Source organism: Uloborus diversus, chromosome 3, assembly GCF_026930045.1.
Source record: "Uloborus diversus isolate 005 chromosome 3, Udiv.v.3.1, whole genome shotgun sequence".
NCBI classification, from domain to species: domain Eukaryota; kingdom Metazoa; phylum Arthropoda; class Arachnida; order Araneae; family Uloboridae; genus Uloborus; species Uloborus diversus.
In genome coordinates, this window is record NC_072733.1 from 209904773 (window position 1) to 209931812 (window position 27040).

General features: G+C 33.3%; 1 long non-coding RNA gene across 1 annotated transcript in view; it reads right to left on the reverse strand.

The window, feature by feature from the left end:
- Positions 1-3337: 3337 nt before the first annotated feature.
- The window catches only part of LOC129219412 (uncharacterized), a 52691-nt gene continuing 28988 nt past the window's right edge, over positions 3338-27040 (reverse strand). The window contains exons 2-3 of the long non-coding RNA XR_008580412.1: positions 15326-15529; positions 3338-3428 (exon numbers count right to left, since the gene is read on the reverse strand). This is a non-coding gene — a long non-coding RNA (uncharacterized LOC129219412). The remainder of the gene's footprint in view (positions 3429-15325; positions 15530-27040) is intronic.

Consider the following 27040-nt stretch of genomic DNA (forward strand, 5'->3'; position numbering starts at 1 on the left):
AGGGTTAGTGGTAAGATGATTATGAGAAAATAATGATGATGAGCACAAACTGAAATTCAGAATTCTTGAATTTGAACCACTTGAGCATCTAAACTCAAACAAGATATCTCCTATTATGGGTATCACGAAATGAAAACTGGAAAACGATTGTTTGTATTTAATAATTTGCTTGCATTTCAAACAAATGATATTATTTTTTCCGATTACCGGCGCAGCTGCCGTCTATATATTTCTGTCTGAAATATTTTAGACACCGAACACATTATTTGAAAATGAACCTGAGCAATCACACACATACACAGCACCATTTTTACCTTTACCTTTACATCTTTATTCCTCATATTCTGAAGTAAAAGAAAGTTGATTAGGTTCATATCGCGTGCGTTCCTCGATACTGTGTCAATAATTGCTTAAAACGTTATAACTTTCAACGTATTAAATGGTGTAACCTGATTATTCTCGCGCTGTAAAATCTTTTCGGAACTGTGAAACAAGCAGACACTTATTGCCTCCGCAACTACAGTCTAGCCTACTGTTTCTAGTAAAAACCTAAAGCATCAACTCTCAACCAATTAGTTCCGACTTTCTCCGTGGATTTCGACTGCATGTATAGAAAAGAATACAGTAGCTACCCCATATTAAGAGGTATCGTCATATTGGGTGAATTTATCCTACTTTCCAGTTGAAGATCTTTTCGTTTCTAAAATATTGTAGTAAACTGATTACTCTCGCGCTGTAAAATCATTTCGGAACTGTGAAACAAGCAAACACCTATTGCCTCCGCAACTGCAGTCGAGCCTACTGTTTCTAGTAAAAACATAAAGCATCAACTCTTAACCAATTAGTTCCGACTTTCTTCGTGGATTTCGACTGCATGTATAGAAAAGAATACAATAGCTACCCCATATTATATATAAGAGGTATCGTCATATCGGGTGTATTTCTCCTACTTTCCAGTTGAAGATCTTTTCGTTTCTAAACTATTGTAGTAGACCTTAAACCAGTTGTGGGTTCATAAGTATATGATTAGTACCACGAAAAAACTGTAATGTAAGGTCAGTTGGGGAGAAAAGGAGACATGGCGTTAGCACTGTGCTAAAAGTGCTCAACACAAAGCAAGAAAAATCGTAAGTAAATACAACGTTGTCGACACACGTGTTGAGTGGTTAAAGCTTGACCACGGATAAATGGCGGGTGACCTTGAAGCAAAACATCATTTGTTTCATTCGTAATAAGTAGAATCTGCCAGAAAGTACCGAAGAGTAAGAGGTGCAGTCTCGTCAATATCCTACTTATTCCAAAATAATACCGAAAAACCTGTTACAAGTGATACAAATGATGTTTCTGCTTCAAGGTCATCCGCCTTCTTTTCGTGGTCAAGCTATACTGACGGCTTTCTTGTTTAGTGTTGAGCATTTTTAGCACTGATGAAAGGGCTCCTTTACAGCCTTAAAATCAGTATGCGGAGTCGGAGAGAAAATGACCGACTTCGGCTCAGACTTCGGGGATTTTAGGGCATTCGCCACTACTCCTTTACCCAAAAATCAGTCCGACTGGAACTCCGCATGCAGTAGCAGAGTTGCGAACTTTGAGAGAAAATAACCGAATCCGAATCTTGGAATTTGAAACAAAAAATAAAGCAATTCTTTTAGAATTAAAGAAAGAGATAAGTATGAAAAATGATTTATGTATTTGAAAGGTTTGTTTTATTTTGTACGTATTATGTTAGCACGTACGGACGAATGATTGTAAACATACAAGAGCTGACAAATAGTTTGAGTTAATTTTTACGCTATAGCAAGAGAGTCAAAAGATGTCCGAGCTGTTTCTCAAATTAATTTACTAGTATCGCTCGTGGTCGAACTTCGACTAATTGTGTTTTGTGTCTCTCCTCCTTCTCTCTTTGCGTTTCAATCTAACCCGATTGCGTTTTTCTTGGAGACAGAGGTATTTTTAACGCCTAAATCGGAAAGATTCCTCAAAAAAATGTGTCAATCGTATTTTCAAGCGTTCGATTTTTAATTAAAATTTACATCGTAGAAAATGGAAATCAACAAAACATTTTTAAAATATTAATAAAATTTATAAATAAGATTCTTATGTTACATTAGGTGTTTGAATTGTTATTTAAGTGCAAAATGTCGAGCATACTAAATGTTAAAAATCAGAAAGCATTTTTCTGCTATCTTCCATTTCATCTTTCAGAAATTTAATATTTTTAAGGGAGAAATCAATGCCTATTATACGGTTTCCTCACTATTTTCGTGTATTTCACTTCCTCTAAAATTAATTTCTCTCCTCTATGAAATGTCGGGAGTGTTTTTTTGAAAAAAATCAGAGCAATATCTCTGCTTGAAGACATTACACACATGCTTTCTGTTTACTTGACACAAAACGGAGGCTTTTGCCTTTAGAATTGTACTTTGATTAATGTAAAAATTTAAAGCTTGTAGGGATTTTTCCGTTCCCAAAAACAGGGAACTTCGGTGATAATTTCGCTTAGAAATGAAATTCCCTCATTTTTTGAAACAGTGTTTTCCTTCTTAAAGGACTGATTGCATTGAATTTTGAGAAAAAGCATGAAAATACTCGCTACTAACTGTGTATTAGGGTGGGCCAAAAAAAAAAAAAAAAACGCTAAATTCCGCTGAAATATGTAGTTTAAGTGCGGAAAATTTGTGGCCCCTAACACTAATTATTGTGCAAAATTTCGTGTCTTTGAGTTAGTGTCTTCTGCTCTTGTAAGATACTTCAGTTTTTGAGATTTTTTGTTTTCGTTAAGCTTAAATTAGGTACATATATAAATTTGTAACTTCCGTAAATAAATTATACGGCTAAGTTTCCTGTCTCTGGGTTAATTCCCTCTGCTCTGGCAAGTGGTCTAAATTTCAATGGAAAAAACCATTATTTTTTAAATTATCGTGTGAGATTCAAAATTCACGAGGACTTTAATATGATCAATTGCACGTAAAAACAAGTTTGACTAGAAATCAAAGCATTTATTCGGTTACAAAAACTCTGGGAAATATGAACAAAAAATTAGAACTGAATTCTGGATATTGATTTATATTCATGGGGGAAAATTATAAAATGACTCATAAAGCTTGTTAACCATGCGTTATTAAAACTAAAAAATATACCATTCGGAGCAATGGATGGGATCAATTACATTGATACATTTTTGACAAATATCTTGATACATGAATGAATTCATACGCATGCTTTGTCCGTATCGAATAAAATGGTTGATTTTTATTCTAAACCAGGATGGAGTACATACATTTATAAATAAACTTGACCAAGTTTACAACTCAATTGGTGGTTTTATAGTTGAAGTGTACAATCTCAAGATTCTATTAGCTGTTTTCAGCCAGCGAGACATAGGGGAAGGTTGCCGTCAATGAGCCTCATAACAGTTTTCGATTTTTCTAGGAAGGAAATATAACTCTAATTTCACGTTAATTATAGGAACAATTTCTCGATATATTTCTGTTTCAAAAATTATATTCACTTTCATGGTAAATATACGCAATAAAGAATGAAAATTAAGAATAAATACATAGCACACGGTTCATACATGACTACCGGTTGCTATGGATAGACCATCGAGTTTCATCGATGGACCACATTTTCAAATTAAATAATCAATGCGTAACTTACAAATATTTATAACAGGTGATCAATAAACACTACAAATGATAATAAGTGATAGAAAAAGAGATTTATTTTCTAAAATGTTTTACTTTTGGATAAGAGGAACATAAAAAAAAACCCAGCACTCGCACAACTGTTGTCATCACATCTGGTTCACCACTTGATATTTCCCTAACCGGTGCAACACTGTTCTTAGCTAATATCTTTTCAACCTCTTTTGAACTGTTGAGAATTTTGTTAAATCGATTTTGAAAATTTTCGTTCGAATTAAGATTGAACTTGCTCTCTAAAACGTCAGAGACCATTTACGACCAGTTTATTACTGAAACCAGAAGCGTAAGTCTCAAACTACCAGATAATTACTGACAGACTTTTTGTCTCAATAAAATCAGTGGGACATGTTATTTTTCACAGCCTCTTGAAAGGCCAATGCCCCCCCCCCCCATTTTTCTTAAGTAATTCCAAAAACTTCTGCTCTAGTTTAAAAGCATGATTCACTATTCATATTCCTATTTTGGAGGGCTTATCTTCTAAAATTTTGATAAGGGACTAAGGTAACAACAAACTGGTTTTATTTTCCATGCGACTGTTTAAAGTTGCATTCAGGACTCTATATTGTCGGCAGACTTCGTTAAGGGCCATACCACCATTTTTGTAAGCTACTGTAGCACGTTACATGCTCTCACTTGTCCACGGGCCATATTTTACTAACTTTGGATTTTTTTCTTTTTTAGAACAGCAAAAGTATTTGAAACTGTATTATTATGTTTTTCATTTTTAATCAATTTTATTTAAAAAAATGCCTTGAAATTATAATAAAGTATAAGGATTTTCAGGAATTACTGAGAATATTCTTTTCATTGTCATATTTATTTTAAAACAACTGATCAATTTTCAAAGATAAATGAGCTGAAGTTACAACAATATTTGAGATTTTTCATGTATAAACCACTTTGCCAGGCCACATTCGTGGAAACCCCTAGTGGTCCAATGATAGCAACTGCGTCATTTTGAATATTCTTAGTGGTGTTACTGCTGTGACGAATCATGATGAATCATGAAGTATGGGGAATTGTACTTGAAAAGGCACTCTTTTAAGTCAATGTTCACGTTTAAATGATCGGTGAAACAAACTCAAAACACGTTATAACTAAATGAAAATCTCAATAATTTATAAGATAATGGTAGAAATCTTTTCTGACCGATTAGCAATATGATTAAATAATTTAAACTACTTAACGATTCTGTAGTAGACTGTTTTCAGACAAAGGAAGATACTAAAGCTAATTACGCGTCTTCACAAATTTTGGTACGGGAGATATCTTCGCGGTCTAGTCATGGAACCGGTTCATTGACAGCAACCTTCCCCTATTTAGCGCACCCAGTTCGTGATTAACAAGATAAGGAAATGATACGCCTTATTTTTTGGCATGTGATATCAATAATAAATATCGTCGGGTCAACTTATTGTCCATTGGCTTAAAACTAACTGTAGGACCCTTTTCAATGTCAAACAGGCTTTCTCTTATTTTAGAAGAGTAAGGTTTAGGACCTAATGGTACACCATCAACAAACTGGAAGAGATGCCGCGATGGCGCGAGCAAGTTCGGTAAAATTTAAAAGGCAAGTAGCCCACTTGAGGGGTCCGCGAAGATTTTGCTCTAAAAGGCAAATGATTCCAGCTTTTAATTCAGTGGATTGAAAATATTTCGAAATACGCAGAAGGAACAACAGACAGTTTCTAACAAAAATATAAGCCACGTGACTTCCTAATCATTTTCCCTGTATAAACAACGAAGTAGAGCCTATTTCACTTCAAGGCAGACCCATTATTTCGAATTTTCCCAGAGGGGGGGGGGCATGAACTCAATGAAATTTTATCGAAAAACCGCAAAAATACGCCTATTTATATGTAAGAGCAATAGTTTTTCAAAATAAAGGGGGCCATTGACCCCTCCCCCTAAATCCTCTAAATGTAATCTTATGTTGTCGTTGAGGTGATTAAAAAATTCGAAGTATTGCAGCGTATTTGGTATGTAGTAACTTTGTAATGTGTCACTCGTATTTGAGGAATTTATATAAAATTCTCAAAATCCCAGCCACTTACTAGAGCAGAAATAATTAACTCACCGGCTTCAAATTTTGTGCAGCAGTTTGTGAGAGGAAGTTACAAAATTCCTGCACTAAAGCTTAGCGTTCTGCGAAATTTAAAATATTTTGTAAATACAGTTGAATCCGCTTAATAAGACCACCGGTTAATTGGACCAGCCGCTTATTCTAACCAAATCTTTAAGAACCGAAACAAATCCTATTACTTAAGCCTAATATTATTTGCTTACAGGGACCTACAATTCGCTTAATCGGACCAAGGAACAGGAGGACAAATTCGAAAAAAATCAAGAAATTGCGAGTTTCAAGTGAGTCAACGAATTTAATAATTAGTGCAATAAGAATTAGTACTGGTTTCTTGTAGCTTTCAATTAAACCCAGCAATAACAGCAGAAAAAAAAATCGTTAATGAAACTCCCATTGCATGGAGCACTCTTCCAGCAAACTGAAAAATCAGAAATTTAAATTTTTTTTTCAGTTCAGTTAGCACATTCAATAATATGTATTTTTTTTTTCAAAGAAAGTTTTTCGTTGTAATTTTCATTTAATTTAAATTTTTAATGGCTGATTGGTGCTTTTCAGCATTGATTTTTCTTCACTCTCAGATTTTTAGTAACATCTGGTTGTTGAATTGATTCGCACTGACAGGAAGGAATGTAACTTAAACCGTATCGGTTTGAACACGTCCTAAAAAGAGAGTTTAAAAATATTCTTCGCCTCATTTTATTTTTAACTGAAATAATTTCGTAAACAGCATTTTTTCTCCTTGTACGCTCATCATACGAAGTACTAATGTAACAAATACCGTATCGATTTTAACACGTTGTTGAAAGCGTGTAAAAAGATTCTGCCCTGTATTTTAATTTATTTTTATCTGAATTTTTTTTTATAAACAGCAGTTTTTCTTCTTTGTATGCTCACCATACATGTGGGGCTCCCAACAATCATATTGGCATTTAAATGTTTTGTGTATAGCATGTTCGATCAAGCTGCACAGGTCCTGTTCGCTTAATCGGACCAGCCGGTTATTAGTACCAAAATGGTCCCGTCTCAATGTAGTCCTATTAACCGGAATCAACTGTATTCTCTTTTTTTTCCTCTCAAAAATTCAAGTCTCTTGCCAGAGCGGAAGATATTAACTCAGAGACACGAACTTTGGCACAGTAATTTGTGTTAGCGAGTGACAAATTTTCCGCACTAAGGCTAAATACTCTGCAGAATTTCGATTTTTTTTCGGCCCATCCTAAAGTGTATGGCATGATTCACTTTTTAGCACCCCGAAATAAGCATATAGGTGCGTTATTATGATCTTCACATGTAACAATGTTAGGGTCACTATGGTAATTGAAGAGCGCAAATAAAAACATAATGCATTCTACAGCTGCAGTTTGAAAACTGAACTGGTAGTAAAGGACGACTTGACAACAGATTTCCGCATGTTTGTTGCAGCTGAGGAGATGTCATCATTGTTTGAAAATGACACCGGGGAAAAAGTCATTAACCAAAGTTTAGCCATCTTACGTTTTCCTCTTCAGAGTTACAAACGTGAAGTGAGTATAGTTTCAACATTATTTATTGGCAGGAACCGGCAAAAACCAAAATCTTTTAAGAGTCAGGAAAAAATTTAGGCTCCAGACAAATTTCTTTGAGTTTATTGGAAAATTCAGTATAACATGATTTCTGAAACTGAAGAAACTAGAAGCCCAAAGACTTTTTATAGTCGCCCAGATGAGCAAAAAGAATACCTTGGCGACTCGTTCTTTCAGTACGAGGTAAAATAAGTCCATTACGAACAGAGCGGAATTTAGCTTCACTCCGCCTCTAGGCATTCCTGAAATCTGCCCCCCCCCCACTTCCCAACCTCTTCTCAAAAAAAAAAAAAAAAAAAGATGCAAAATTTCCGTGATTAAAAAAAAAAAAAAAAAACGCATGCGTCCTCCCCAAAAATTACTTATTTGGAAAATTTAGAGACAAAATTGCAACATTGAGATTCTTTTTTATTTTTGAAAAATTTTAATTTATTTTTTAATGATGCTTAACGTTCCATCCGATTAGGTGCTCTGAATGTATGATATTTGTTCATGCTCGTATTTTATCATTCGGCAAATTTCAGAATTGTTTTCATCTATGAATCAGCGATTTAAATAATTTCCTCTATGTTATTGCGTTCATTAACTTAACGTTTCTAATCACTCCTCATAGCTCGATCATATTCCACTTGTAAATTGTTTCTGGATTATATTCCAAAAAGTCCAAAGATTCCGCTTTTGAAAACTGCCTACTTGAAAAATATGTATCACTTTTTAAAAACATTTTGAAGACTCTTTTTTTTTTGTTCATCGGTTTTTAACTACGAGCATGCATTCTTCATTAAAATTATTCCGCCTTTTTCGCTTGTCACTCAATTTCATTTGCCGCTCAGACTTACTACTATTAAGAGAAAAGTTTTTAAACATTAATAATGCAGAAGAGAAAATACACGTCAATCACTGAAGAAACCATAATTGAATAAATTTTACTATGACAAAAAAAATCTTTGTCAAACTCCAATCTTGTTGAAGCATCTGGTCAAACGCTTGACACTTGATTTTCTTCAATCGACAACGTTATTTGTCTACACACTTATTGTTTTACACACATCTATTTCCATGTTTGAAAAATATTTCATTTTCATAAGATGGGTGAAAGTAAACATTATTAAATTTCAAGAAAAGGATGTCACTATGGAAAATGGAAAAAATGCTAACTTCAAGGGTTATAAAAAAAAAAAAAAAAATGCGTGGTTAAAACACAATATGCCGCTCTTGAAAATTTTGCCGCCCTAGGCAACTACCTACTCTGCCTATTGGGAAATTGGGCCCTGATTACGAATATAATTTTGAATCCAGCGTTTTTCTGCTATTTCTGTCTTGAAATTTCCAAGTAAAGACATAATTCACAAGCAAATTTGTCACATTGAAAAAATAAAATTTTTCAGCCACAGAATGGAAGAATTTTATCATCAATTTCAAGTTCAGAAAGTTTTCGATTTAGACGAACACTTGATTGCAAAATTGTCACATTGAAAAAATAAAACTTTTCAGCCACAGAATGGAAGAATTTTATCATCAATTTTAAGTTCAGAAAGTTTTCGATTTAGACGAACACCTGATCAGAATGGTGTCTATGTATATGCGGTTGTTGTATTACACCTTTTGGATGCAAAGGTTCTCAATCCTTCAAGCTCTGAGCCTCCCCCCTCCCTTAAACAAAAAAAAATGCGGTCATGCCCCCCTCCCCCATATATAGTCAGTACAAATAGTACAATCGAAATTTGAAGCTAAAGCGAAGCTGGTTATTTAGTGAAAATATAGAATGACAATTTCCTTTGCTACACAACTTTTATTTTTAGAAAATATGAAATTAAAGAACAAAACAAATTTATTAGAAATAATCTGGGATCTAGGTGAGGTTGACACGTAGTACGAATCGCTCTCACGAAATTTCGGACAAACGTGGAATTATCTTACAGCATTAGAAGTAGCTTACAACATTCATGTTTGGTCCTTCATTATCGCTAGCAAATTTGCTTGAAAATCGCAGATTTAGATCGATTGCATGTTCCCGAACATGATTTAGAAGTGTATGAAAATAGATTTTAAAAGCATCTCTTAAATTCCAAGTTCTCTGAACTAATGTCCTGAAACAAGTCAGTAATTTCATTTTTCAATGTCACCAAATGCCCTGATAGCAGCTCCCACAACTAGTTTACCTGTGTATGCGCAATAGTTTTTTTTTTTTTTTTTTTGCATGATCAAGGAGGTCCTTAGAAAGAAGGAAAAAATCCGCTCTAAACTTCAAAAAACGCAAAAAAAAAAAAAAAAACGCAAAAAAAAAAAAAAAAAAACGTGGTAATTTCGAGACATGTGAATCCAAAACAGGGAAAATTATGGCTTGTTTTACTTTTTTTATTTTATTATTTTTATACACTCGTTTCCCCCTTGCAATTTTTTTCGCCCCCAGGTTGAGAACCACTGAGTTTTAGAGCATTCTAAACTGAACAATTTCTTCTCTTTTTTTACGTATATGTTTTTATTATTGTTAAAGTGTAGTGGAAAACTCTCCCCCAGTTTTCTTTTCTAAAAAAAAAACGAGTGCTTTGGTTTTTCGATAGTTAATTTTAAATTTCCAGCCTAAAATTTTATTTGTTTGAAATAATTGAATGCGGCCCCAAAGAGAAAACTTTTAGCATTTTGGAGTGATGTGATATTTTAAGTGTTTTTTTTTTTTTTCTTTTTTCACTTTATTTTAATTTAAATATTATGCCTCCTGAATCTCAGGATAAAGTTTTGGTTTACTTTCACTTTTAAGAATTCAAACACTTAGAACTTGTTATTATTAATTCATTACTCCATTTAAATCTCGTTCACACTATTTCAACTTGTTTTCTATTTAAAACACATTACGGTGGCCTATAATGCTATCATGTTTATTTATCTATTCATTTTTTTATTAAGGGGGTCCGGGACACATTTTGAAAAATTTTTTATTATGTACTTTAGAGTTTTGAAATTTTTTGAACTGATTCATCATTTATTTAATAAGCAAAATCATAACATAAATATGAAAAAAATTATTTTTTTATCTAAATTTAATTAGATTTTTCAAAAAAATGGGGTTGCTTTAAATTGCTATAACTCAAAATATTGTTGATCAATTTTCAATTTTTTTTTCAAAAAAGTATGCACAAATATCTAAGCTTTAATTTTTATTCGGCGATTTTAAAAATATTGATTCAATAAAAAATAAAAAATATTTGAAGAAAAATTTCGAAAAATTCAAAGATACTTTTTTTAAAAAAAATCATAATTTTTGAAGTAAACGTTTTTTTCAAATTCGCCGAATAAAAATTAAAGTAAATTGCTTGAAAAAGATATGCTCCAAGTTTCATTACTTTATCTCTATCGGTTCCTGACTTATAAGAGTTTGAATGCAAGAAATCGGGAAAAATTGCATCATGGAGAAAAACGCGTCTAAAGTTTTAAAGTTATGTACACATTCGTTAGATGCATGCAACAAAAATAACTATAACTTTCGTTCTATTTAAGGTAGAAACAAGATTCAAAAGTCCTCTTAAGCAGAAAAAAACGGAGCAATTTTTCAAATTATAAAAAAAAATTGCAAAATTTGAGGGTTTTTGTGTCCCGGACCCCCTTAAACTGAACCTTGTAATGGGTTTGTACGATGCACTAAAATATTTTTTTTCCTTCAAAAATGTTGGAAACGTTCACTTCTGACTTGGATGTTTTTCTATAATATGCAAAGATTTCATTTTCTTTTTAAATTTTGCAGAAAAAATACTTTTTGTTCCTTTTATTCCTTTTTTAGTTCATTGATTGTTACTATTTCAATTCGTAAAGACTGCGAAGGTTTTCTTCTTTTTCTTTCTTTTGCTTTTTTTTTAAAATCACTTTCAGAAACTGGTGGCTCCATTTCTGAGAACTGGTGAATGTTGGCGACGGCCTGAATGCTCCTTCAAAAAAATTTCGACATTAAGGTCTTACAAAACATTAGATCATCTTCAATAAAGTGAAGACAGGGCGTTCGGTATTTCGTCCCCGGAAAGCTTTCGAAATCTTAAGTTCTAAGATCTCATTTGCAGACAATTTTTGCTCACTCTAGAGCAGGGCTGTTCAACTGGCGGCCCGCCAACTTCTTATTCAGCATATTTCTTTTTTCGACATTTCATGGTCTCAAGAAGCATACGAAACTACCATTCTTGGTCAAGCCGTTGTCTCCGAAATTTGCTCTTGATCGCTCTTTTACTCCTTTCATTGTATTGGTAGAAAAAGGTACAGGACATCTACAGGTCAAGCAATCCTACCCTGCACGCTGGTGTTCAAACCAATTCTTTGAAATAGTATTGCCTCGCGTTGGCGGGAGGAGACAGGGAAGGAAGAGAGAAACATTTCAGATAAACAAAACCTACCTGCAATTGGTTAAAAATAAAGACCCCACACACTGACTCTACGGCCTTTGTTGATTTCCGAAAAGAAATTGAGAGCTTGCTCTCGTCAACTCTCCGCTCTTTTCTGTTGATGATATTGATCTGACTGATAGCAACGAGTTTTCTCATAAAAGTGCAAGCATATTGTTTTATAATCCTTCTGTTTCATTGTTTTATAATCAATAATTCAACTATTAATTGTTATTGTATAAGAGGCAAGAGGTCATTGTTTGACTTTTTCAAGCTGCGGCCCGCCAGGTGATCAGTGACCAGAATTCTGGCCTGTGGGCTCATTGCAGTTGGACGGCCCTGCTCTAGAGGAAGGGATATGCGTTTCGAAACTTTTCTATAGAAATTTTTCACAGTTGAAGTTTTAAATGGCATAATTGTATGCTATCTTTGATAACTTGAGAAGAAGGGATGTTGTTCGGAGATTCTGCTGGAAAGTTTCTAAAATTGAAGCGCTAAAACGAAATTGTAGACATTTTTTTTTATAACTTCGGGTTCGGGGGCGGGCTGAATTAAGGGTGGCTCCTCCAGTAAGCTTCCGAAATATAAGTTCAATATACTAAATTTTAAGCGATCTTTTATGATGTGAGGCGTCCAGGCGCTATCCCCTGAACATTTTCGGAATTGAACTACCTTAAATGAAAATTTTGGCTATCTTTAATAAAGCTGGGGTAAGGGGGCGATTTATTTCTATGGTATCTAAACGGTGGTTGCCACTGATTTTAGTCTACAAAATTGATTTTCGATTTTTTTTTCTTTTTTCATTCAAGTTTGGGAAAACAATTTTTAACCATGTCTTTAATTTCACGCCCACGGGGGGGGGGGGGGGGGGCGTCAAACTTCTCCTAGTTACACCCCTGGTCATGTTTTGAACTTAAAATAAAATTTGTTGAGTAGTAGTGATATTTGGCGTCTTTAAAAAAAGTAGCAGCGTCTGAAAGGGAAAACGTATGTGGAAGCGCGAAAAGTGTAAAATGAAATAGCTAAAAATAAAAACAATCTGACCGTATGAAAAGGCTCAAATTTAACGCTATTGAATGTGATAAGTTGAAAACTGGGGGGGGGGGGGGGGCTGTAAATCAGACCGCCGTGAAGTCTTCATGGGGGCACCGGCACCACGAAATAATCAATCACTTCACTATAATTAGAGAATTATGTTACTGTTGAAATGTCGCGCAGCGCTCTTGAATCATGAATAACAATAAAGAGCTATGCAATGCAAATATACCTGTTTCATTCATTTTTGACCGTAAGTTATGAAGGAGCTATGCGTGTGTGTATGAGGCTGCAGCCTCCCTCCCCGCCCCCACTAAGTGAATCCGAAGTTTTTGCTTTTCTTTTGCTTCGTTGGAAGCGGTAAGAAGACGATATAAAAAAAAAAAAAAAATCGACCTCTGCTTCCCCCCCCCCCCCCCCCGACCCCTCGGACTAAAACCCTGGCCTTGTTACTGAGTTAAACAGAGATCTGCGCCGTACGAAAGTTAAATGTCCAAAATAGGTACCTTGAATCAAAAACAATCTGCGAACCACGGCATTAGTCAAAAATTTTAATGGAAAGGTTTATAGTTTCCACTGAGTTCAAGTCGGAGCTGAATGGTTATTTATTGTTGTTATTATGATTCGTGAATTTATACTTCAAATTAAAAAAAAAAATCCTATGATGTCACTTTCATTTTGAAAAAATATGAAAACTCTACCACCATTTTATTTGGGTAAAAGAGGTAGATTTGGATGGGAATGAGAAAATCATTTTACATTAACGATTTTGAATAAACCGATGAATGGAGGTAACTTTGATTTTAAAAAGGAATATTACGTAGTTTCATAATGTCAAGTCGCCTTATTTGTTTATTTAATGCAATAAATCTTATGGTACCTGGCGCCGCAATATCCGGTAAAAAAATCCTTAAAAAAAAGTTTAAGGCATCGGCGCACTAAGGCACCGGCCCACCGGGAATTTTCCCGGTATCGTGCACTGTTAAAAATTCAGGAAGATTTTCTGGTAATTGTTACTGTAAAATGGCGGACTTAACGCGTCACTGATTTTTACGGTAATTTATACCGTAAAAATAAGCCTACCGAGGAAACCGTAAAATTTTACAGTAACATTTGATTGTTACTGTAAAATGGCGGACTTAACGCATCGCTGATTTTTACGGTAATTTATACCGTAAAAGTAAGCGATCCCAACTCCAATTGTTGCTGTGGCGTACCGAGGAAACCGTAAAATTTTACAGTAACATTTGATTGTTACGGTAATAGTTACTGGCAACATGGATGCCAGTACCAATTACCGTAAATTTTCCGGAAAATTTTTAACAGTGTGACGGCTCAGTACGCCACTGACTAAACGACCTTCTATGTAAATAATCTACGTAAATCTGTTAATATGTTACTGAATAATCATGGGTGCAAGAGCCATATACCATGTTTGCTTTCCTGCTTTGGAAGTTCTTACTACAGAAAGTTTACATTTTCTTTCATGGCATAAATTCTACTTCAAGAACGCAAATTTCAGATGCTGGTTTTAAAGGTTTACTTAAGGCTTCTTGTTGCAAAGTTTGAGTCAAATATGCAGTTACATTGCAATTTATTAGTTCTGCATACACTACTAATAACATTAAGACATAAAAAATGGCATATAGCAATAAGATTTTTTTTTTAAATTCCAAAAAATCCATTGGTAAAACTAATACGATCGTTTTAAATGTCTAAATCAAATATTTAAAAATATTTCTAGTTCCATAATATATAATAGTAAATCATCTTATTTGAAGCGTTATTTAAATATGCTGTTTCTTACAAAAAACCGATCAAACATTAATCTCGGAACAAATTATTAACTTTACTTAAACATAGATTTTTTTGGCTTGGGTAAAATCATTAATTAACGATTTAATGTTTATTACTATTTTATAATTTTTGCTTAGTGCAACAAATTGATAAAACAATACAAAATCATAATTACATAAGAATTGATTTTGTAGGTTTTTCAACCTAAGCGGACTCTTTCTTTACTACATAATTTAATTGCGGTCTTCGATGGCAAATAGGTTCCCCATATCTGTATTGTTGTGATAAGCCAGGGGTGCCCACCTGGGGGGGGGGGGGGCATGGCGCTGACTGCGCCATTGAAATTTTTAGGGGGGATTGTTTTAAGAGATATTTTTTATTTGGGGGTGGTTCGTGACGTTTAGGGTGGGTGCGCCCTTGTTTTTAGGGGGTGGCACCCCTGAATAAGCAACACTTGATTTTTCTAGTCTTTGCATTGTTAAGAATCTATTATAATGAAATGTTTACCAATAGTTGAAAAAGAACACAGTGTCTCGCCATTCGGTTACCAATAGTGGAGGTAGAACACAGAGTGCGTGTTGCCAGTCGGATCCCAGTAGTACCGATGTTAAATTCAACAGCCTTAATTATCTGCCCGAAGATTAAGTGTTAATCTATTTGAGGATTGAAATACAACCATACAATCACTTTGTGAGATGAAATCAAAGTTTTAGCTATACATATTGCATTTATTGCATTTAGCATAGATTGAGCTAAAGAAAAAGTGCGACTTACCCACAGCTAACTTCTTCGCGTAGTCAGGATTCTCTACTATGTAATCCAAACCGATACCGGAATCCATAATTAAAAAATCGTTTCCTTGCAGCAAAGAAATTGTTTTCTTCGAGGAAAGATTTTTGGAAGGCTTGCTTCTAAAAATGGAAGAAGAATAGCAAAGCATAGACCGCAGACATCCTCTGGCGGTGGAACACCATCTTCCTAGAAGAGAAACAAAACAAAATGCGGTTTCATACAAACACCAAGTTGAAAGTAAAATATAATTGATAACTAACCAGAAAACATCACAGTCAATTAGAAAGATTGTATGCTCATCTTTCTATCTGATTTGCAACTTTGACAAACTAAATGCCTAAAAATGTCGTTGCAATGTTTTAATTATAATAGCATAATTCGACGAATTTTACTAATAAATAACTATATGAAATATAATAATGGTAGAAAATATTTTCTCATAACTGATTTACTCGGGATCTATATTTCATGTAAAAAATATTTTTAGCTTGTCATATTTATAGGCTTAATTTTTAATACTTGAATTCCATCACTTAATTTTTATTGCAACTTTGAAGCAATGTTTGTACGTCAACTGTGCAACCCACTTTGACTTTTACTTATTGACGATATAAATTCACAACGATCATTGTAGCTAATGGTGGTTTTAACCACTATACTTTGTATTAACGGTTATTGTTGAACTATTTAAAATTTATAATGCATAATTTCATTTTATCATTTAATGCACATTAAAAAAATAGATCGCAGGTTTAAACTACCAAAAAGTAAATGTTTTCTTTTCACTGAGAGATTGTGAGTACAGTAAACTCCCGATTATCCGCGGAATTGGGTGGCACAAGAGCCGCGGATAATAAAAATCGCGGATAACCGCAAAAAGACTAAAATGGGGGACAAATCAGGTAAAAATTGTCCAATTCTTAACTGTATTGATGCATAACACTTTCTGCAAACAGTGAAAATACATATAGAGTACAGTACAAATGTTTTGTATTTTTGCACAACCGAACTTAACAAACAAGTGTATGTACGATGATGAACGCACAAAAATAATAAAAATAATAATAATAATAATAATAAAATTAAATCAAATCAATTAATCAAGCAAAAACAACTGAGTGTAAATGTACAATTTTTCAAAAAAAAAAAAAAAAAAACAGCCACTGGTATTCGCTTTTTACTGCGAAAATACATGTTCGTGATTGTTGATTGATTCGCGGATAATCCGCCCCGCGGATAAACCGCTCGCGGATAATCGGGAGTCTGCTGTAAATAAAACGGCGATGAATCAATCTGGCGAATTTTAATGACGATTAATTATGTACATTTAGCCTCTGAAGTGACTGTCTAACCTTAAAGTGCTATTGTGAGATGACAAAATGCTTGCAGCGCACAATACTCGAGATCTTAAACTTTTGATAAGTGGATAAAACATATCTATCGGCAGGCAAAATTGTAAAATAATATTTCAAAAGCTGAAAAGTAAGCGTAAGGTATAGTTGAGAAAATATATTTACCTTATTTTTCGCTTCAAAAATAAATGAAATATTTTCTTCGATGCATAAGACTCTTGCAAAAAGTTTCAAAATCATCAGCACTTTTTTATGAGACTTTGTATTGTAAAATATTTATTAAAATCTACTATAATAATAAAATCTGTTCGCGTCCGTCTGTCTGTCTGTTTGTCTGTCTGAAGATCGATCTCCTCGAGAACCGCTGCGAATCGAGCATCAAACGAGATACCGATCAATTCGAAATTTTCCAAAGAAAACAATGGGACCAATCTCGTAATTGTGCGACTTTATTTAGCGGATATATTAATTAAAACGTTAATTAACATAACGTTATTCAGGAATTTTTATTTATTTCCTGTTGCCATTTTTGCATATGGGTGAGCAAGTAAAATTCTAATAATTGTTTTAAAAGAGATTTTTTGGCTGCTGTCCAAATCTTAAAACAATGTTTCCATCTAGAATTTCATTTTAAATTAGTTTAAAATTGGTTGCTCTATTCGGAAATAGCCTTTATTTTATCGTCTGTCTTTTTTTTAATTTTTTACATTCAACGTTCTTAACTCTTTTCAGCATATGAAAGTTGTTTCTTTAGCTATGTTTATGGATTGTAGTGTACGTTTATCATTCACCGGCCTCATATTTTGGTACATTTAGGATGTACGACTAATTATGTTTATTTTGTTGACCTTTTTCCCGTCACATGGGTAACTTTTCAAATTGTAAAAACTCTCTTTTTCCTTCCTGTTTATATATTTGAAATACAGTTTGGATCGTTAAAAGAACATGTTAAATTAAGAATGTTTGGATTCTTTAAGTGAAACAGAGTTGAACAATAAAGATTGTGCTCAAGGATTTTAACTAAAGCTAGATTGGAATCTGATGACTTGGTATTAAATTAATGCTTATTGCTATTTATTTAGTCTTGGTGCTTTAGTTTCACGTAATAAAACAAAGTGTGTGTCATTTTATGTAAAAAGCTGATTGTAATTGTACATAAATATTTCAGGTATAGTCTATCAGATGTAAGTCATTTTAACTTGAGCACAGATTATAGTTGATAATGCATATATTTTCATCTTTTGTGCTAATTGAAAATACTCATAACCTGTATCATTGATAACTATGATTAACGTTAAAGAGATTTTTGCCAAAAATATGCTCTACTGGTCTTTTGCAAACCTTGCATTACGCGTATTTATTTACTCCTTAGCACTTTAGAAAGTGATGTCAGAGTAATACAAAAACTTCAATTGGATATCTCTTTCATTTTTTAAGTAGCTCGTGCAACGCCGGGCACGCAGCTAGTATCAGCAAAATTTTTGCATCTTAAACGATTGAATCAAATGCATGTGTGCTTTTGTTGATTTTCAATCAAAAAAACGTTATTCGTTCAAAACTTTTTAAAAATATTTGTTGAAAGGCATTAAAGTTGTTCACTTGATCTAAAACGTCAAGACAAATCAGTACCTCCGAGCCAGACTAACGTAAGTACAAAAATGGCGCAGTTATGACTGCATTGTACGTTTTCCGCGTTGATCCATAACATTTTAATTCTTTTGAAATATCCTCTATAATTATTTACAAGTGTTATAAGAGGGATAGTCCCAACCTTTGTATGCAACAGACCAACATTTTTACGCTCTCCTGCACAGTAGTGATAATGTAACTTATGTATAATGTGTCTGGGTTTGCTGAACATAAAAAAAATAACCATGCGGTTTTTTTTTTTTTTTTTTTTTGTTACTTACGATTTTTGAAATGCATCATGAGATTCTCGTTCAGTGTCGTTTATTGCATTTTTATAATCGAATTGGAACTTTTAAGGAATTAATTTGTTTTTCCTTGCGTGTTATCACTTGATTTGGCTGTATAGTGTATATGGTGGTACTTTGATTTAAACATGCCCCATTCTAGGACCAGAGAAAAATTATGAGCTACATATTTGGTAAAATAGTACCATTTTAGATAACTATGCAATCAGTACTAGATTCAATATGTTTCTGAGGATTTGGAATGCAGTGTTCGGAATTTTTTTATGTAAAAAATGGAGGTCTTAATTTCCCCTCGTATGCATTTAATGCTGGCACCGCTGTCATAACTTTGGCCCTGAAGTTGTCTGCTAATAAATTGTGTTTCTCCAGTGAACGCGTGTGTCAACTGAATTACGGTTGAACCTTTTATTAAGTGGAAACCAAGAAGTTTTTCATTGGTTGGAATGTTATGTTTGGGATCCATTTCAAAACACCGAACGCAGAAATGATCAAAATGCATAGTACATTCTTGCTTTCTTTTCAAAAATTTATTTTTAATGCTTTGTACTATCAGTTCCAAACTTTGATTTTGCTCAAGTTTTAGAACAACCATGGTACAGATGAAAGATTCAATAAGCGGTATGCATTTAAAGGAAAGACTTATAACGGTAACACAAAATACACGTTAGTAAGTAAATGTGAGTTGAGGGATACGTAGGAATAAAACTGTTGCAAAAAATGTGTTGGGCAAGAGGAGCAAAAATTTGAACTTTGTTATTTTGAATTTCTAATGAACAAAAAAATAAATGAATAGTATGTATGTATCTGGCTATAATAATAATAATAATTAAAAAAAAAACAGATATTTTCCCCCTTTTAAAATTTTCGCTCCTTAGTGCTGCATGATACTCTCATTGCAACCGTACAGAGCCGGCCCTGATTTTTCACGAGTAATTCTTGTAAAGAAAACTTTTACTTATAGCAAATGAAACTTATACTAATGGCATATACATATATAATCATAATAAAAAGCAATCAAAGAACACAAAAACATTGTCCGCTTTTCAAATTTGATAACATAACGTCGCCTCAGAGCAACAGTAAGATATCTAATCCCAGAAATAACACTAAGATATCTTACTGTTGCTCTGAGGCGACGATAAGCTTCTTTTTCATTGAATGCGGAACAAAAACGGCTTGTGTTTTAATTCAAAACAATTCAGTTTGATATACGATCAAAATTGAATCTTTCATTTTTTCTTAGCTATTTCCGTCAGCATCATTAACTTAATCTTTATAAGTAACCATCGAATACTCAGGTCCTTCACCTTGTAAAACATTTTTACCTACAAATCGTTTAATTCATCCAATGGAAACTTCACTTTGTTAGTATTTAAGATATTTGTACAGTCGAGTCCCGACTTACGCGAGGGATGCGTTCCAAGACTCCTCGCGTAAGTCGAAATTTCGCGTTGTAGAAAAATATATGCATACAATTTTTTAAAAGCATACCAAATACTTTTAAAGACTTATAAACACCCCCCAAACTGCTCGAAAGAATTCCTTAACCATACACTACAATTTCTTGCATAAACTACTGAACTTTTACTGTATTTAAAACATAAAAATCTGTTATTCAATATGAAATACTTTAAGATGCACAAAATGAATGACCAACGGGAATGAAAGGCATAAAATAAAACAACACGATATGCACAGCATGTAGTAAAATTAAAATGATGCGCTATAATAATACTGTACAGTAGATACAGTAACAATATTTAAGAGTTGAAAAATGAAAATAGTTATGATTTATACTCCATGATCAGATCGTTATTCTTATATAATACATTTTCAAATACGGGTGCTTAGCCTTTTTTTTTTTTATCATTTCAATATGTGGCAACATCTCCTCTTCCTGATCTCTTTATTAATCTACAATACAAGAGCAGCTTCCATTTTTATAATATTTACTTTACTAGACTGCTCTGCAAACTTCAATATTGAAACTAAGTTCTGAACTTTTACGGATGTCTTTTTGTCTTTACTTTTAATTGTACGTATGAAAGGTTAAATCATACTTTTTGTAGCGCTACCGTCGACGTTTTGTAGTTGTTCAAGCATATCGAGAATCTTAGCCTTTTTTAAATTTTTTGATTAGAACCTTTCTTTTTCTTCCCATCTTCACAAACTTTAGATGAAGGTGACACTAAGGTGCCATTATATTTCATCAACATTTATATTTAGAATGAAAAAATAAATAAAAGATGCTGAGTGGTTATTTGATGCACTAGACTAGTTTGGTGCGGGAACTTTTGCTGTCAGTGATACTTAAAGGGATGTAATAACACTCACGAAATCAATATTTAATAGCCAATAACAAAGTTGATACTTCCAAAAAAATCCAAAAATCCCTTTTGTAGGCGAAAACTCGCGTTAGCTCTAAAATTCGTTACTCGTGAAAAATTCGCGTTATAGCCATTTCGCGTAAGTCGAATCGCGATGTAGCGGGAGTCGATTGTATTCCTTTTTTAGAAATTGCGCGAAGCAAATCGAACAAACCTGTGCCCATGCGGTTTTGCGTTTAAAATTGCAGTCGCTTCAGCAAAAAATGCAGTTTTTGCATAGTTGCGAATGGCTTATGCATTTGGAGCTATTTTTTAACGATATTTTGAGTTGATCATGATTTTTTTACGCATTTTGCATTTGCTTTTGCACAACTCGATCATTTTAATTGACCATGTGATTCAGCTCTTATGACATCAACAATTTTGTTTTGACTGTTATTTTTAACCATTTTTACATTTTATTTGCGGTAGGAGAATACTTGTAAGTTTGTCTTTTTGCCACGCTGATTCGAAAATGTCAATCCAGTTGCATCCAAATTGATTCAAGCCAATGACATCTATCTTGGAGTTTCTTAAGATTTTAGGAATTAAAATGGATCTTTAATTCTGTTTAAAGACATTTAAGATGGCGCTAGAAGGCAAAAATCGGGGAACTCGAATGCACTGGCAATGAACATGCAGACATTGCAAATTTCTCAAAATTCAGGAACTTTCCCCAGATCCTTAACCTTTTTTAAATTTTTTGCAGTTATGTCGGATTTTTTAATTAAACAACCCTTATTATCTAGTTCAAAAAATGTTTTTGTTGTGAATGAGTTTTTCAAATTTTATGTTGTTATCCTTTTTTTGCATACTTTTTTAAAATGTCTTTTCTTTTGGCACCATTTCTCTAAATCAATTTTTTCCCCTTTAATGTCGTTATTATTTGTTTATTATGACTAAATATGAAACATAATAAAATAAGAAGTTTTAATCGTGTCCTTCCTTGATCTTCATATTTGTTAATCAAGTAGTTTAGTATGACATATGTGCCGATATATTAGACCAAATAAGTAAGTAATTTACACATTCCAATGAAAAATTATAGATTAATTTATAGTTTTTGAAAGCTCACTTGTAATTTGTTAAAGTAAAGTTTTTTATCCATTCTTCTTTTTTCCCTCCTTTTTGTCAGGCCTTTTTGAATATGTTTTAAGTTTTGTGAATGTCTATCTTGTGTAGTTTATATCTTCATATATATAATAGCCAGAACTAATCGAGTAACTCTGTGACGTCCCCAACAATTCAAATAATTTTCTGCTTTGAAATTGTAAAATTTGGTTCTCAAAGAAAAAAAAGAAAGTTATCTCTCTTAATAAAATATCGTCTGTTTCGTAATCATAGTTATTCGGTGAAAAATGAATGAAAGGTTTTTTATATATTCAATGGGTTTAGTTTTCATCTTAATTTTTTTTTAATTATCGTCTGCGCTTTTTTTGCCTGTTTTATAAGCTTTTGTGGAACACGATAGATCGACAAAATTCTGTTCGTACGTCCGTTCTCTGGACGGATGACACCAGCGTAGAATCCTTCCTTCCCCAAGTTCCATTCTTATGAAATAATATACCAAAAGGCTATTTATTTGGAATTTTTTGTTTTTATATTCGTAAAGATCATTTTTCCATCGATCGTTAATCTTTAATTCTTAAAAGTGAGGAGACAAGCACCCTTTGCTTTTGAAAGTGAGGGGGCAATCACCCCCTTGCCCCCTCGTACGAGCCGCCTATGTAAGTTACTCCAAACTAATGCAAAACTTAAATTTTTACTTTTGCAATTTGCTTCAAAAGTGAGGGGGCAATTACCCCCTTGCCCCCTCGTACGAGCCGCCTATGTAAGTTACTCCAAACTAATGCAAAACTTAAATTTTTACTTTTGCAATTTGCTTCAAATTTACTATTTTACTTCGCCCGGCTGCTCCGAATTCACCATTTAACTGATCCCAAGGTTGCTCCAAAAGCAAGTTTCAGTCAGCACATCCCCTGACAGAGGGACCATAGGTTAAGTGTCATGAGTGTTGTGTTAAGTCCTCTGTAATTAGAAACAGAACGTTCATTGTATAGATCAGTTGCCCTGTATAAATCGATATATCCATTGTCAACAGATATGCGAAAGTATCTATTTTCGTCGTTTTTCATACCAAAAAAATGACAATACCATTACTCGAGAAAAGAAGCTATTTTCGTCGTTTTTCTTACCGGAAAAAGTAAACTATCATCACTCGAGAAAAGAAACACTCGAAGACAACCTGATTTGTAAGGTGATTCAGTAAGCGATTATTTTCTCATTCGCAGCTTAAAAACTATCATATTTCTACCATTCAATTCCTTCCCTCATGTATATTTTATTGCTGTATGTCCGCCATTTACTAGATCCTATCATTTGTTACATAACTGCTGTTCGAAACTCCTCTAGCATGGTAAGCTGCGTGGGCAACAACATACTAGGGTGTGTCTCACTTTCGCTTCGTCAAGTCACCAAGTAATGGATTCGAAAGTGAAGTTGCGATTACATTACTCAAGAACCAACATCAAGAACCAACACGAAAGCGCTTGCGCATATTTACTTGCATAACTTCTTGACTAGAAATATTTCAACCGTTTTCTATAATCAAGTTGTCACTTCGACCCACTGAAGGGAAATCCTTTAGTCAAGAGACATTTAAGATTAAATGAAATGTTATTCAAATAGGTTGCGTTAAGATTTATGTTCAATGTATAATTTCATTTTAACTATGTATTGTAATTTGACTGCATTTATAAATGAAAACGTTTTATGGACAAAACAAAATTCAAATTCCATCAACTGTTTGAAGACCCGAAGCTCTGAAGCAGAATATTGAAGCTTACGGCATTTAAAAAAAAAAGAAGAAGAAGAAATCAAACAAACAATATTACAGTAAGTTTTTTAAACAAGCAATTTTTCCCTAATACAGTATGATACCCCTAATTCGGAATCCCAAAATTCGGAAGACCCGAAAACCCGAACTTTTTCTAAAATATTTAAAAAAAAAGAATATATATCCTACATATATAATTCAGCTTTTTAAGTTCAAAATTGTTATCGTTCGGCAATTGCTTGTTAAAGCACGGTACGTTCAGTTCAGCGTTCTTATTGAACGTTTTTTCACTACCTCGTCCTACTCATACATAAGCGTTTTGCTGTAATTGTGTAATATCCACTTTTGGTTAACAATACTTCTTTTTTTCTTCTCTTTAGTATGCAATACAAAGCCTGTTGAACAAAAGTACAAATTATTTTAAGTGAAAATATCATTTATTTATTATTCAATCTGCACATTAAATAATAATAAAAAGCAACATTCGCGGATTATATGCCGCTGCAAATTGCCACACTTTTGTTTTAGTAAAATGAAGTATACTTTCAATCAGATTGATCAAAAATTAAAAGAAATTTAGCGTGAACATTAGCGAAACTAGGAAAAAGTAATAAATACTGCCCGACAGGAGAGTTTTCAGTTTTTTCAGTCAGAATCTCCAGTCAGAATCCCGAAATCCGGAAAGGTCGTGGTAATGAGCCTTCTGGATTTGGGGTCCCACACTATATTAAGATTCTGATGTCTCAAAAACCTCAAAAAAAAAAAAAAAAAAAAAGATCATTTGAATTTGATAATTTCTAAAATAAACTTGAGCTTTCGGGACATCCATATTGGTTCTCAAAGGGGTAAAACAATCCAAGAGCTTTTTCTTTTTAGTTATATGCGTACGAAAAGCAGAATTATTTTCTTACTGATTTGGCATTTGTTATTTTCGAAGAGATGATTTGCATTATACAATCATTAATTAGTATTTTACCCGATAATACAATCACAAGTAACTTTTTCATTTAAAAAAAAATAATAATAATAATTAGGGAAAGAAAAACTACGGAAAAAAATTCATACCTTTTTTTTCCCGCCCAAAAACATAGCTTTTCATTTCTTAAAACTATCTTATTTATTTTTCGAATACATGCTAATTATGATAAAGAAAAAAACCAATTAACTGACTATAAGTGAAAGTGATAAGTAAACAGAAAATCCAAGCCGGTTAATTTAAACTCACAGGCAAACAAAGGTACTGAATGATATAATTGAAACACTGATATAATTGTAAAATGCAAGCGTGTTTGCATGGAAAGTAAATTTACATCGATTCTTCAGGAGATGTACTGTCCATAAATCCATCTTACGCCACTGTGTAAATGAAATTGATTGCGAAAAATTCTTTTTGCGTCAGCGTTACATAATTTGCGTCGCAAAGGAACATGTCCGAAAAAGAAATCTGCAAACGCTTTTCCTGCTTCCCTTGTTTATGATAGTTTACTAAATCATAATTTTTCAGTATTACAAATGCGAATAGTATAAGCGTTAAATTAATAACAATCCAAAAAGAGAATATTTTTGATCGGTATGACACTTCGCAATAAAAGACTACATACTGGAAAATTTTTTAATTTTGCTTGTTTCACAAATTGAATTCACTCAAAGGAATGTGGCAAATGTGCAAGTAATTTCGCTCAAAGGATAAGACAAATATCCCGCATCCTGCAGTTATTATTGCTGTGCAAAACTTTTAGCAATAACGTCTGAGGCAAGAAAAAAATCGTTAATTTTAATTTGTTTTTAGTTCATTTCATTTCAATATAGGGGAAAAGGGGGCACATGTGAACATTATTTTTTTCATTTCTTACTTTCTCAGAAAACATTTTCAATTTGTCACAGAAAAAGGGTCCACATGATTGAATAGTCTTTTCTTTATATCATGGAATTTTTTCAGATTTTCAAAAAAAAATATTTTTATACTTTATAGAATTTTGAAGAAATGTCTTCAATTATTCACATGTGCCCCTATAGGGGGGTAGATGTGAACAAGCTTGGGGCACATGTGAACACGATTGAAAAATGCAGGACGAGCATCATATTTCAACAAAAAACTCGTTATAATGAAGCATTAACGTATCCAGTCGACTCCCGCGATTCCACTTACTCGAAATGGCTACAACGCGAATTTTAGTAACGAATTTTAGAGCTAACGTAAATTCCTCGTCTACAACACGATTCTTTTTTTAAAGGAAGTATCGGCTTCATTATTGGCCACTAAATATTGATTTCATGAATGTTATTACATCCCTTTAGCATTACTGACAGCAAAACTTCCCACACCATACAAGTCTGCACATCGCGTTGTTAGTGCATCCAATAACCACTCAGCTTCTTTCATTTTTTCATCCCCGTTCCAAATATTAAAGTTCATGAAATATAATGGCACCATACAGCGTTGTTTCATCCAAAGTTTGAAGATGGGAAGAAGAAGAAAGTATCTGACAAAAAAGGTTAAGATTCTTGATATGCTTGAACAGTTACAAAACGTCAACGGTAGCACGACAATAAGTATAAGTGAAACCTCTATACGTACAATTAAAAGTCATAACAAAAAGATATCCGTAAAAGTTCAGAACTTGGGTTCAGTATTGAAACTTGCAGAGTAATGTCTAAGCAAAGTAAGTACTATTATGAAAATGGAAGCTGCTCTTGTATCATGGATTACAGAGATCAGGAAGAGGTTGCCATAAATGGAAATATTAAAAAAGAAAAAGTGAATCAAACCATATTCAAAAATGTATTAGATAAGAATAACCATCTGATCATGGAGCGTAAAACACCATCTTTATTTTTGAACTCATAAATATTAATACTGCATCTACTGTACAGTACTATTATCGTGTAGCATTTTATTATTATTACATACTGCGCGTGCCGTGTTGTTTTATTTCGTGTCTTTCTCTCCCATTGATCATTTTGTGCATCGTAAAGAATATTATACTGAATAAAACAGATTTTTTAAAAAATTTTTAAATACGGTAAAAGTTCAGTTCTATGTGTCAGTGACTAATGCATTGTTGAGGAATACTTTAAAGCAGTTTATGGGGTATTTATAAGTGCCTAAAAGAATTTGGTATGTTAAAAAAATGGTATACATACCTTTTTCTACAACGCGAAATTTCGACTTACGCGAGGGATCTTGGAACGCATCCCTCGCGTAAGTC